Here is a 14,589-nt window from a genome sequence, read left to right as displayed (position 1 = left end):
ATACAATTTATTAATTTATTTGCATACTGGTATAATTTTTAATGTAGTGCATCTACACTTCAATGGAGACTTTACCTCTTTCTTCATCTTTTTTGTCACTATGTGGTCACTTGATAATCAGCCCTTGAATGTAAATACTATACATCAGTTTGGTAATTTCTTGTTGGTTTGTTTTCTTTGGCAGCATTCCATATTGAGTCATCTCATTGGATATTTACATTTGCATTCTGCAAACAACCGTTAAGTGCGTGGCAGAATGTACTTCCCATTGTACAACATATTAGAATTTCTTAATGTTCCATTCACGTATGGTGTACAGGTAGAATGATCGCTTAAATCATTCTTTGCACATTTAAATAGAGTAACCTTGCCTTTACAGCCTATAGGGATGTAATACATAGAGAATTGTAGTATAATCCTAGATTCCTCAGGTAATATAGGCTTTCAAAATTCTTCAAGTAAACTTTCATGCGACAGTTTGCAGCTATCTAAAAGCCCTTGCTTGTTCAGCCCGATTTCTCCCTAGCAAGAAATGTACGATCAAACCTACACAATATCTCACTTTCACCAATATGTGATGGTGTGATGCAGAGTTAAATATATTTTGTAAGTCAAAGAATACTGTCTTTATCTGATTGACTTGATAGCTGTCCTTCAGGATGTCATGTGAAAAAAGTGTTCTTTGGGTTTTGCATATCATTGTTTTCAGAATTCCTGCTGGCTGTTGTGATGGAGGTCATTTTGTTTCAGATAGCTGATTATGTTTGAGCTCAGTATGTGTCATAAGATTCTACTACAGGTTGACATCAGGGACAGTGGATGGTAGTTTTGTAGATCACTTTTGTTACCCTTAGAACTTGTAGATGGATGAGACCTGCGTTGTCTTCCAACACTTGGGCATATTTTTTTAGGATCTGTGGTAAGTTATTGATAAAGAAGGGCTGACCCTATAGCAAATTCCAGGCTAAAGTTACATATTGAACCCTCGTAGAAATCTTGGTTCTTTTGACAGGCAGCTGCGGCCACATGTCTAGGTTAGGTTGGAAGGCGGGAAAATCTGATTATAGTAATATATTGACTGATGGTGAAGCCTAACATTTATGTCAGTGGCGTATTGAACATTGCGAAGGGGTCTAATACATAAATTTTGTCAAATTCTGTGTAGAATCTGTTAGGGATTCTGTTCAACCCTGGAACTTTGTTCAGTATCTGAGATTTCAGCTATATTACAATGCTCCTAACACAATATCTACATTACTTATTTCTCTGGCATTTTGAGAAAGAAACAGGAGGAGCTCTCCTGTATCTTACCTTGTTTAGTAATAGGCTATATGAAGAAAGGTCTTGGCATCTCTGCTTTACTGCCCTCAGTTTCAGGTCATTTGCCATCCATGATTGTCTGAACACTGGCTTTCATACAAGTGACAGCCCTTGCATATTACCAGAATTTCCATTTTAACAAAATGTACAAAAGCGGTGTGTTTTTCATAGCCATTTAATGCACAAGTGTATCACTAGGCCTACAGCACATTTTCATTCCCTGCATGGTAAATCATTCAGTTCAGCCTTTTATTTATTTTGCTTACATATGTACAGAAGATTGATAGATGAACACACTTCGGACAATAAATATACCCATTATTATTTGAAGGGCACAAATGGTGGAAAATGCTGTCTGGGTGCAGCTAAGAACGCGTGCCGCTTCTCTACTGTCTCATTCTTACTGCTTCTCCCCTTTCCACCCCTCCCTTCAGCTTGCAGTCAGTGCTGCAACCATTACTTACTGTTAGCTTAGCAGCTGCCTATGCGAGGGTGGGAGTCATGAGAAGTGGTTTGTTTGGATCTGATTCTCAGAGATTGTTGACGCAGCAGCAGTAGACAATGGTCATGTGTGCACAATTTGTGCCTGAGTGATTGTGAGAGTGTGTGTGCGCGTTCTCATTTTCTGACAAATGGTACAGCCAAAAATTCAGTTATGAGAATGTGATCGTCTCTTCTGAGTGCCTAGCTCAGCGATCATCTTTTTGGTGAGTTGCTACCTATCCTCATTACTATTGATTATCATAGTATTTGCGCAAGTTGTGTGTTGAATGGGTGATAATCGCAGTCTCATTTCATCAACATGATGTCTGTGACATATGAATAGCTGGCCACACGAGTAGGGTTCCATGGTGGGCCAAAACGGCAGTCCATTTCTTTGGACATCTCTAATGGATCAGGCCTACCAATCTCAACCCCATAATTTCCCACTAATGTGTGGGTCCTGCCTGTCGTATCTAGTCTCACCGATCTGCCCCCAGGCTGGGTCTGTCTGTGTGCGGTGTAATGCGCCGGATTTTCATGGTTTATCCATGGACCCAGGGCTGTGATGCTGCTTGGCAGGCCAGAGGCTACAGGTGATGGATTTCAGGAATTACGACTGTCTCAGTACATTATACAGTGCTGCGTTTTATAGACATTTTATTTATCGTAGTACATTTTGGCACTTTGAAAGCAGTTTATATATTAGAAAGTGTGGACAATAGGAAGAAAAAAATTGTGGCAGTCACTGGCAGTTTGTATGCTATGTACTCAGTATTTCTTGAAAGAAAAATCACACAATAACTGTAGAATAATAGACATAACGCAGTGGGTAATTACTGACAATAACAAACATAGTAGAAGCAACATTTTATTGGTGGTCACCTGTAGTATTGGTTTACATAACTCTTCCCCACCTTATGTTTCTTCAGGAGGCATACTTTTTTCTGAGGTTATTTCTGAAAGCAGTCTTGTGACTCCAACAAAATGCATATTTTTGTCATCAAATACATTTTGCTTTATTGAAGTAAAATAACATCAGTGGTCTTAATAAAACGTATATAACATGCGGCTTGCTTTCTCCATCTAAAAACAGTTCATTGCAAAATATTTTGCTGTTAGTTTTTAACATTTTTGCTCAGACATTTTTAATACAGAAGTCCTTACATTTTTTGTCAACTTATGTCTTTACTTACCCTTAGGATCTCAAAATTTGTCAGGAAAAAATGCTAAAACTTATCTGGAGGTCAGGGAATTTTACTTAGGGAAACTTGAGGCAACCCTGATATTGCTTGTGGCCCTTTTCTGCAGTTTGAAATTTGTGTCAATGTTTTGTCCAATTAATCCTCAGAAAAAAATCACATGGCTAAAAACTGAGTCACATAGAAGTAGTATGTCACCACAAGTCAATGGGTGTTACATACTGACAATGGGACCTTAAGGGCATAACATATAGGTGACACTCTGTTTCCCAATATTCCCAGAAGTATCAGTGTAAGATTGAGAGACATGCCTCCCACAGGTGAGATTATTAAAATCCTAATGGTAAACTGCCGAAGCATTCGCAACAAAGTGCCAAGCACTTATGAAAAGCACAATACTAGGTACAAACGCTGGTTGAAAGCTGAAACTGATAGCAGTGAGATTTTTGGGTAGAATTTAAGTGTATGTCAAAAGGATAGGCAAAGGATAGCGGGAGATGGTGTATTTGTCAGTTCCATTGAGATAGACACTGAAGCTGCCTGTGAGACTGGACAAGAATCAGTATCAGAGGGTGGGCATAAAATGATAATTGGATCCTTCTATTGCTCACCAAACTTATCTTCTGATGTAACCAAAAACTTCAGAGAAAATCTCAGTTCACTTGTATGTAAATTCGCCCCCCCCCCCCCCCTCCCCTCACCCCCCTGCTGTTATAATCAGTGGAGACTTGGATCATTCAACAATTAATTGGAAAAATTACAATGTTGTTAGTGTTTAGCCTGATAAGACGTCCTGCCAAACTTTCCTAAATGCCTTCACTGAAAACTACCTAGAACAGACATTTAGGAATGCCACTGATGATGGAAATGTAGTGGATCTAATGACAACGAATAGACCTCACCTCTTCGAGGTTGCCCACATCGAAACTGGTGTCAGTGGCCATGGCGTGGTTGCGGCAACAGTGATTGCCAACGTACAAAGGACAGTTAAAACAAGCAGGAAGATATATATGTTCAGTAAACTAGATAAAAAATTTGTAATGTTGTATCTTAATGAGGGACTTGAAACATTCAGCACAGGTTCGGGGCATGTAGAATGTCTCTGGCTTAAGTTTAAAATAATAGTTGACAACACACTGGATAGATATGCACCCAGTAGAACAGTTCATAATATGAGGGAACCTCCATGGTATACAGTCACTGTAAAGAAACTTCTAAAGAAACAGAGATTACTGTATAATAGGTTCAAAACAAAGCATAGTGCTATAGATAGACATATGCTGAATGAAACACATTTGGCTATCAAGAAAGCAATGCATGATGCCTTCAATGACTGCTGTACCAGAACATTGTCAAGTGACATTTCACAAAATCCAAAGAAATTCTGGTTGTAAAGATTGTTTGTGGCACCGGAGTTAGTGTCCAGTCCCTAGTGAATGAGACAAGAACTGAAATTGAGGGTAGCAAAGCGAAAGGACTCAGCATGTTATCTTGGATGGAGACTCATTGTTGGATGCAGAAGTAACTTCGGGTGTGTCCCACGGAAGTGTGTTGGGACTCTGCTGTTCATGACTTGTTAATGACCTTGCAGACAATATTACTAGTAAAATCTTCCTTTTTGCAGATGATGCTGTTATCTATAATGGAGTACTGTCTGAAAGAAGCTGCGTAAATATTTAGTAAGATCTTCATAAGACTTCAACGTGGTACAGAGACTGGCAATGTGCTTTAAATATTTTGAAATGTAAACTTCGCAAAACATATGACTATAATATCAGTGAGTCACTATTGGAATTGGCCAACTCATTCAAGTATGTGGGCGTATTAGACTTTGTAGGGATAGGAAATTGAATGATCAAATACGTTCTGTCATTGTTAAAGTAGGTGGTAGACTTCAGGTTACTGCAAGAATATTGGAGAAGTGCTATAAGTCTACAAAAGAGATTGCTTAGAAATCACTCATGCAACCCATCCTAGATTATTAATAATAACTGGTACAACGGAATGTACCCTGTGCCACACACCTCGCAGTGGTTTGCAGTGTATAGATGTAGATGTAGATCCTGCGTCAATTGATAATCAGTATTCCCCCCTAAAAAAAGCTTTTTATTTGCTACAGTCAATTGATTTATAATTTATGCTTAACACGACAATGTTGGCCCTACGCAGCGCAGATTGCAAACACCATTGAGGGTTTCATTTGCCTTCTCTTACAAAAGTTGTGTTGTTTTATTAGTAACTCTAATATTTCTGTCATTGGACAATAGAATTGTTTCTCTGTATCTTATATTGTCTAGGTTCTGATAAAAAATCTCAATAAATAAGAGACTAACAAATAGTTTCTGATAGGGAGTGTGTCCTACTTGAGTATATCTTATTATCACAATGTAAGGTAAATTAAAGCCTCAATGAAGCCTGAGAGACCTGATCACAAATAAAGTAGGATATTAAAAAAATAAGCTTCTTGTGCACACATTACAGTCATCTTCTTGTACTAAATCTTCAATCATGCCTCAATTAATTTGTAAATTGTGCACCTTAGATCTCATTGTGAAGGAGTCAAGACAGCAAAGCTATAGAGGACTGTTCTAGACATGTTTGACTCTATAAGACTTTGTTTATAATGATTGGTTGGTTTAATTGATAACACATTGGAAAAGTAAAATACAAAAGTTGTTGCCCTCGTAGATCCTAAACTAGTTACATTTCCTTGACACAAAAGGTACAAAATTACTTAGGAGCTATTTATCATAGTACACACCTGTTTTTTATCTTCTCATATCGTTTTTTATTTTATCCTGTTGCTTACATATTGTACTAGTGTGCATGGTCCCAAGTGGGTCAAGCTTTGAAGACAACTACCATATCTGATAAATTGCAGCATCAGTCTCATTTGTTTCAAGAAAACCTCACACAAGAAAGTTTGAGTGGTCTTAGCAGTGTTATATTGTGTGGGATGTACTTATGGATTTAATTTTTTTATTGTTATCTCACACATTATTTATACCACCAAGTACATGAATGACATGCAACCTTTCTCATTGTCTCAAAGAGAGTTTGGTTATTTTCACCTGAAGATCTGTGTGTCACCTTTATGCCTATTTGCTTTAGTTTAACACTGAAAGTTGAAATGAATCCTGTGGTAAGGATATCTGTATTGGACTCAGCTACTTTATGAAATTTTGAGGGGGGGGGGGGGAGATAAAAGGAAAGGAATTCTAGGGAATCAACACCGAAGTCACGTAATTAACTATTTACCATCTGCTACTAACTGAGGAAATGTGAGGTGTGATATGCAAAGTTTGGTGTACTTGTCTTCTTCAGGAATCTCAATGAGGCCAGGTTCCTTGGCTTTCATAATGTAAATAAGATTGGCAATTGTCACCTGTATAGCATTTAGAGGAGGGGGGGGGGGGGGAGCAACAAGGCTGGGCGACCATTGTTATTTCTCCTTTGAAGGAGTGGGAATGCTTTGCTTGTGTATGCCATTGATCAGGGCACCTAAGCATAAAAGACTGCTGTGTTATGAATTCAAAATATTTGAGACTAGCAGTCATGTGAACACAGCAGGCCTGATACAAACATGTCATCAGAAACCTCAACAGGACCAACAGATGCACCACACTTAAGCTGGCAGCTGCCTTTAGTGCTGCAGTCCAGTTGCCACATCATCATGTAAATCTACTCTGTGCAGCCAGCAGTGAGACAATTTGTGTTTGTACTGCTTGCCCATATGCATTAACTAGTGCTTCTCAGTTTCTCCGTAGTAACACTGGTAGTTGTTGCTGTAAGCTAGAACTTTGAGTATTGAATTTGACGTTTTTCCTCCTCCCACGGTCATGGTTTGAACCCTCTTGAAACTCAATTGAAGATGAAAGTGTCTCCAGGGTGTGCTCCAAGAGCTACTATGGAATAAATACGTTTGAGAATTAAAGAGTACTTAAAAATTATTCCTGTGCCTACAGTGTGTACCCTTGGAATTCTATTAGCAACAATGCATAAGATTGTACATGAGAGCTGTAAAGCTGGGCACTTATGCAGGAAGGAACAAATCCCACAATGTAACATAGGGATATGATGACATATTCATCTTTCATATCTGCAGCTCTTGTCTTTCTTCCTGAGTTTGCAGTTAAAATATAGCATGTAGGTTCCATCTTATTGCAAAAACACTGTTTTTATTTCTACCCAAACATGTTTTGGCACCTCTGTGCCATCATCAGTGGGTTTTGTTTATTGAAAATGTGATTTTACATTATATGTTTTTTGCAGGACCATCTGTATGGTGTCTTGCACTGATAGCTTTTCATGTTTTGTTGTGACTGATCCTTCTTCTTTTACATTCTGTGGCAGTGCACACACATATTAAGGTACTTTGTGTAATTTCGTTTTTCCTATAATAGGATATGGTGACATTTGGAATTAATTGAAACAAACTTTGTTTTAAAGTGTGTAATAGATATAAATCTGAATGACTACCATGGCAGAGTTTTATTATAAAATTTTTTGGATTAGAAGTCATGGTCATATGTTAAATGTCATAAGAACAAGTACAATAACATTTTCCAAATCTTGCAAATCATGTCCTCTCCCATCCCAACATCACCAGTCTTGATTCGCTATAGTCTATTCACTGTTGACCTTCACCTGCAATCACCTGAAAGGAACCCTGATCTACTTGCTCTTGACTGTATATAATTTCATACTGACTAATCAATATTTCTTCCTTGAGCGGCATAATATGGAGAGTATCCAGAGAAGCAATTGTTTAAGAAAAAATTAGATACATTGCATAATTTCCCAGTTATTTAGCATTGAAGTGGGCCGATCAGGGTGTTGCGTACAGAGATTCAAGCACTTATTCTGCATTCTGGCTTGAGCTCCCAGAGTCAGCAGTCATGTGTGAATGACTGGTGTGTGTTTCTCCCTTTCAGATGAAGCCTATGGCCAAAAGGGTGTGCTAAGTGTCTTTTAATCGTACCTGTCTGCAATTTCATGTGTCATTTTGGTGATAAATAGCAATCAATTTTTTCCTACATTATTGTTATTCCTACCTGGAGTTTCTATTTTTTTGTTTGAGCTAGAAATACATTCGTTAAGTTTGAGTTAATCAGATGAAGATCAAGTTTGGCAATACTGTCCCTGACAGGCTGCTTGAATTTGCACGCATGACAAACTGATTTGCTAACTTAAATGTTAAGTATTTCGAAAATGGCACAACATTTTGATTTTTTTTCTTAACAATTATTTTTTATCACAACCTCCATTGCAACAGTCTTATAAGCTTTCTGACTGGTTCTGACCACCCTGTATAAACAGTTCAGGGCATGAAACTTCCTGGCATATTAAAACTGTGTGCTGGACCGAGACTTGAACTCGGGACCTTTGCCTTTCGCGGGCAAGTGCTCTACCAACTGAGCAACCTAAGCGCGACTCACACCCCATCCTCACAGTTTTACTTCTGCCAGTACCTCATCTCCTACCTTCCAAAGTGAAAGGCAAAGGTCCCGGCACACAGTTGTAATCTGCCAGGAAGTTTCATATCAGCGCACACTCCGCTGCAGAGTGAAAATCTCATTCCAATTCAGGGCATCTCTATGTTTACCTTTTAGGGGGCTGTACAAAGAGAGCTTTCTGAGAATCTATGGCTGAATCTAAGACGTGAACTGTTCTCTACCTGCATGCATAGCTGTACTGTAATATTAAGGAAAACACCTGTATTCATTTACATAGATAAGATCCATGTCTTAGTATCCTACCCCTTACTTAGCAAGCTCCCTAATGATAGTGGTGGTGGTGGTCATGGTGGTGGTGATTGTTCACTGGCTCTCTCAGTGTGATTCTCCAGTCTACACATGGTGAGTTTCAAAGTTCAGTACATGGTTAGTCCATCAAAAAAAATTGTTTCTGCTCTTTGTCAGTTGCCATTCTTTTATATGAAATAGATTCTACTCCAGCCTTGGAGAGAGACTAATTCACTACAAAAATACATACACTGTCTTGACTGACATTATTCCTACAGACAAGCAGTCTGTTTCACAGGAATATTCTGAATACCATCTTGACCGTCACAAAAAATATTGACAAATAAACATAGAGAATGTACCTTTCATCACCCAGTACTGCTCTTACTTAAAAATCATCAACTTACCTTCCTGCTAGAGCTATGTTTATCTGACAACATATCCTAGAATGGGATCAAACATCAGTTAGAGCTGTTGTCGTGAAGAGACCTTAGTGGAAATTGCGTTGGAAAAAAGTAGGGTTAACAGGAGTGTCCGATTCCATCCGTCTGCTTTGACCCATGACATAAGGGTGGTGTTGTGTGTGACGTCATTATGGCCCGGTGTTTATGAGTTAGTTGTGTTTGTAGATGTCATCTTGTTGAGTTTCATGGTGACCTCAGGTGGTGTGTGTGTGTGTGTGTGTGTGTGTGTGTGTGTGTGTGTGTGTGTGTGTGTGTGTGTGTGTGTGTGAGCGCGCGCAGCTTGGTGTTGGATTGGATTGGATGTGTGAAGTCACTGTTGGCAGTGTTTGTAATTCCATAAGGTTTTCAATGAGTTATCAATTTTGTTTATGTTAGTGGGGTTTTTTTTAGCGTCCGTCGACAACGAGGTCATTAGAGACGGAGCAGAAACTCGCGTTAGGGAAGGATGGGGGAGGGAATCGGCCGTGCCCTTTCAAAGGAACCACCCCGGCATTTGCCTGAAACAATTTAGAGAAATCGCGGAAAACCTAAATCAGGATGGCTGGAGATGGGATTGAACCGTCGTCCTCCTGAATGCGAGTCCAGTGTGCTAACCACTGCGCCACCTCGCTCGGTAATTTTGTTTATGTGTTTGGCGTTTTTGTTATGTGTTATTGGTTTGTTGTTTGTAGTATGGTAAGACATTTAATTTGTGTGTGGGAAAGGGGGGAGGTGTCAAGGGAAATGTCCAATTCCAATTTTCAGAGTTTTATTGATAGTTATTGGTGTTTTGGTATCGTCACCTATAAGGGTCAAGGGTAGTATATTGTCGTCATCCTAAAACCCCCAATTTCTCACTGTTGCCCTGTTAGTTTGATTGTATTTCTGGAGGGAGATGTTATTGTCTTATTTATATGTATTTTCGTGTTTGTTGCCATGTGTATGTAGTGATACATATTGGAGACACTTAGAATTGCCATTTCCGTCCTATTGATGACTTCATGGGTCAAAGAAGATGGCTGGAATCGGACACTTCTGTAATCCCAAAAAGTGTTAGTCATCCAACTTGTGGATTATCAGGTGATTTTATCGTTATTTATCGTATGGCATGCATTATGAGTTTTTGAATTGTAAGAATTAGCTCTACATGTACAAAGATTACTAAAGTACTCCATATCAGCATTTCAACACAGGAAATCAGTATAACATATCATAAACGACAACAGCACTAGATTAATATCAAGGTCTTTTATGTAGTTTATCGCACCACTCGTCACTGTCAGGGAAATCCTTTGAAAGGAATTTTATAGGAATATGCAGGACAAACTGATATAACACACTGATATAACATGAGCAAATGTCTGTCATTCTGCTGCATACTCAGAAGGTGGTGATGAACATTTGCTCACTTGTGGAGAATGTCTGCTCATTTTCCATGGCCAATTGGGATGCAGTCCAGGGTAATCCAAATTGCTCAAGGTTGATTAAATCCAGGGAGTTTCCCTTGGATATGGGGCAATTTTAGGCATTGTGGAGGACAATTTTATCCTTACGGCACAAGTTTGTTCTGGGTGGTGGTAAGTAACAGTCACTTCTAGGCAAATATCTAAAACTGAGACGTAGAGAAAACCGGATAATCCCAAAGATTTCACACCTGAGATAAATTTGTCACATGACTAGAAGTTGAATGTACTGCATTGGGTAGAATATTTTTGAAGTACTACAATGCAGTTATTGCTTTAATCCTACCTGAACGGGGGCATATTACATAAACAGCCCTTGACAGTAAGTAAAACTTAAGTTGTTGTGATGCAGCACATTTAAAATTGGATGTCCAGTTTCTGTAAGGTAACAAGGAGTGAAATGTGCAAAATAAGTTAGGATTCTGATTTTCAAGTTGACTCAGTGACAGGTACTTCAATATGCCCTTCGCTACAGTCACATTTGGGAGAGGGCTTTCATCCCCATTGGTGCACCCATGCTTCACATCTGCCCTGTCATTTCTGCTCTGATTCAATGTGCATAGTTGTCGTCAGTGTAGATGAAAACTTGCTGGTCGCCTGCAGGGAGGTTTGATCAGCTGGTGATGATTCAGGCAAGATTGCTCTGCCATTAATCATTCCAGACTTTTTTTCATGTTGAATTTACTGTCCTCTTGGCCAGGAATGCCTTTCTTGCCAGTTCTAGTTTGCTTTTGATGTCCTCCTTGCCCCATCCATCATGGGTTATTTTGCTGCCGTAGCAGAATACGTTAACTTCATCTACTTCGTGACCATCAGTCCTGATGCTAAGTTTCTCACTCTTCTCATTTCTGCTTCTTCTCATTACTTTCATTTTTCTTCAATTTACTCTCAATCCGTGTTCTGTACTCAGTAGACTGTCAATTCTATTCAGCAGATCATGTTCTACTTCTTCACTTTCACTCAGGATAGCAATGTCATCAGCAAATCATATCATTGATATCCTTTCACCTTGAATTTGAATTCCAGTCCTGAACATTTCTTTTATTTCCATAATTGCTTCTTCGATGTACAGATTGAACAATAGGAGTGAAAAACTACATCCCTGTCTTACACCCTTTTCAATCTGAGCATTTCGTTCTTGGTCACCCTCTCTTATTATTCCCTCTTCCCTCTTCTGTCTCTCCCTACAGCATACCCCTATCTTTCTCAGAATTACGAACATTGTACACTACTGGCCATTAAAATTACTACACCACAAAGATGATGTGCTACAGACGGAAAATTTAACCGACAGGAAGAAAATGCTGTGATGTGCAATTGATTAGCTTTTCAGAGCATTCACACCAGGTTGGTGCTGGTGGCAACACCTACAATGTGCTGACATGAGGAAAGTTTCCAACAGATTTCTCTTACACAAACAGCAGTTGACCAGCGTTGCCTGGTGAAACGTTGTTGTGATGCCTCGTGTAAGGAGGAGAAATGTGTACCACCACGTTTCCAACTTTGATAAAGGTCAGATTGTAGCCTATCGTGATTGCAGTTTATTGTATCGTGACATTGCTGCTCGTGTTGGTCGAGATCCAATGACTGTTAGCAGAATATGGAATCGGTGGAATGGCTGGGTTCAGGAGGGTAGCACAGAACGCCATGCTGGATCCGAATGGCCTTGTAGCAGCAGCAGTCGACAAGACAGGCATCTTATCTGCATGGCTGTAATGGATCATGCAGCTATGTCTCAACCCCTGAGTCAATAGATGGGGACATTTGCAAGACAACAACCATCTGCACGAACAGTTCGACGACGTTTGCAGCAGCATGGACTATCAGCTCTGGGACCATGGCTGTGATTACCCTTGACGCTGCATCACAGACAGGAGCGCCTGCGATGGTCTAATCAATGATGAACCTGGGTGCGTGAATGGCAAAATGTCATTTTTTTGTGGATGAATCCAGGTTCTGTTTACAGCAACATGATGGTTGCATCCGTGTTTGGCGACATCGCGGTGAATGCACATTGGAAACGTGTATTCATCATCGCCATACTGGCGTATCGCCCGACGTGATTGTATGGTGTGCCATTGGTTAAATGTCTCGATCACCTCTTGTTCCCATTGACTGCACTTTGAACAGTGGACATTACATTTCAGATGTATTACGACCCGTGGCTCTACCCTTCATTCGATCCCTGCAAAACCCCACATTTCAGTAGGATAATGCACGACTGCATGTTGCAGGTCCTGTACGGTCCTTTCTGGATACAGAAAATGTTCGACTGCTGCCCTGGCCAGCAAATTCTCCAGATCTCTCACTAATTGAAAATGTCTGGTCAATGGTGGCCGAGCAACTGGCTCGTCATGCTACTCCAATCACTACTCTTGATGAACAGTGGTATCGTGTTGAAGCTGCAATGGCAGCTGTACCTGTACACGCCATCCAAGCTCTGTTTGACTTAATGCCCAGGCGTATCAACGCCGTTATTACGGCCAATGATGGTTGTTGTGGGTACTGATTTCTCAGGATCTATGCACCCAAATTGCGTGAAAATGTAATCGCGTGTCAGTTCTAGTATAATATATTTGTCCAAGGAATGCACTTCTTCTGAGGGTAGCAATTTTAATGGTCAGTAGTGTACATTGTCAAATGCTTTTCCTAGGTTGACAAATCCTATGAACGTGTCTTGATTTTTCTTTAGTCTTGCTTCCATTATCAGCCACAAGGTCAGAATTGCCTCTCTGGTCCCACTACCTTTCCTAAAGCCAAACTGATCATCATCTAACACATTCTCAATTTTCTTTTTGATTCTTCTGTATATTATTCTTTTTTACAGAAATCAATTAGTCTTTCTCCTCTCTCATCCCTTGTCTCTGCCCATATTCTTCTGTAACTTTTTCTTCTGCTCCTTCCCCTACAACTTCATTCCAGTCACCCATGAATATTAGATGTTCATGTCCGTTTGCATATTGTATTACCCTTTCAATATCCTCATATTCTCTCTCTCTCTCTCTCTCTCTCTCTCTCTCTCTCTCTCTCTCCAGCATGCAATGTCAGCATGTATACCTGAACTATTGTCGTCGGTGTTGTTATGCTGTTGATTCTGATACGAATAACCCTACCACTGAATTGTCCACAGTAACACACTCTCTGCCCTATCTTGCTATTCATAACAAATCCTACTCCCATTATACCATTTTCTGATATTACCCTATACACATCTGACCAGAAATCCTTGTCTTCTTTACATTTCACTTCACTGACCTCTACTATATCTAGATTGAGCATTTGCATTTCCCTTTTCAGATTTTCTGGTTCCCCTACTACATTCAAGCTTCTAACGTTCCACACCCTGACTAGTAGAATATTATCCTTTCATTGATTATTCAATCTCTTTCTCATGGTAACCTCCTCCTTGGCAATCCCATCTATTCCAGAATCTTCTCGCCAATGGAGAGATCATCATCATACTTTTTCAATAACTGGCTGCATGTCCTGTGGATACATGTTGTGGTTTCCATTTCCTTCTGCATCCTTATGCCATTGATCACTGCTGATTCTTCCACCTTTAGGGGTAGTTTCCCACACCAAGGGCAAGAGAGTGCCTTGAACCTTTGTCCACTCCTCCGCTCTCTTTGAGAAGGCTGTTGGCAAAATGAAGGTGACTTCTTATGCCGGAAGTCTGGGGGGGGGGTTCAAACCTGGGATCTAGGATGTTTTGATTATGAATCAGAGATGCTACCCCTAGACTATAGGTATCATAGGATCATAATTTTCTTGGATATTTCCTATTGTATCGTGTATGAAGATTTCTTCTCATTCCATTACATATTGAGCATGTAACAATGCTTATTTAAGTGTCTCTGTAATTAGTCTAATTACTGCAAGTCTGTCACTCTGTATCACTGATATCTTTCTCTTGCAGAATATTAGAACATATTCAGAA

The 14,589-nt window shown here is 39.8% G+C and overlaps 1 protein-coding gene across 1 annotated transcript in view; it reads left to right on the top strand.

The window, feature by feature from the left end:
• LOC126284881 (GDP-D-glucose phosphorylase 1) overlaps positions 1 to 14,589 on the top strand; it is a 104,340-nt gene that overhangs the window by 1,118 nt on the left and 88,633 nt on the right. The gene's annotated exons all lie outside the window — the stretch shown is intronic.

Source organism: Schistocerca gregaria, chromosome 8, assembly GCF_023897955.1.
Source record: "Schistocerca gregaria isolate iqSchGreg1 chromosome 8, iqSchGreg1.2, whole genome shotgun sequence".
NCBI classification, from domain to species: domain Eukaryota; kingdom Metazoa; phylum Arthropoda; class Insecta; order Orthoptera; family Acrididae; genus Schistocerca; species Schistocerca gregaria.
Note: the sequence above shows the minus strand (reverse complement) of the source record. Positions and strands in the feature narration are given on the sequence as shown.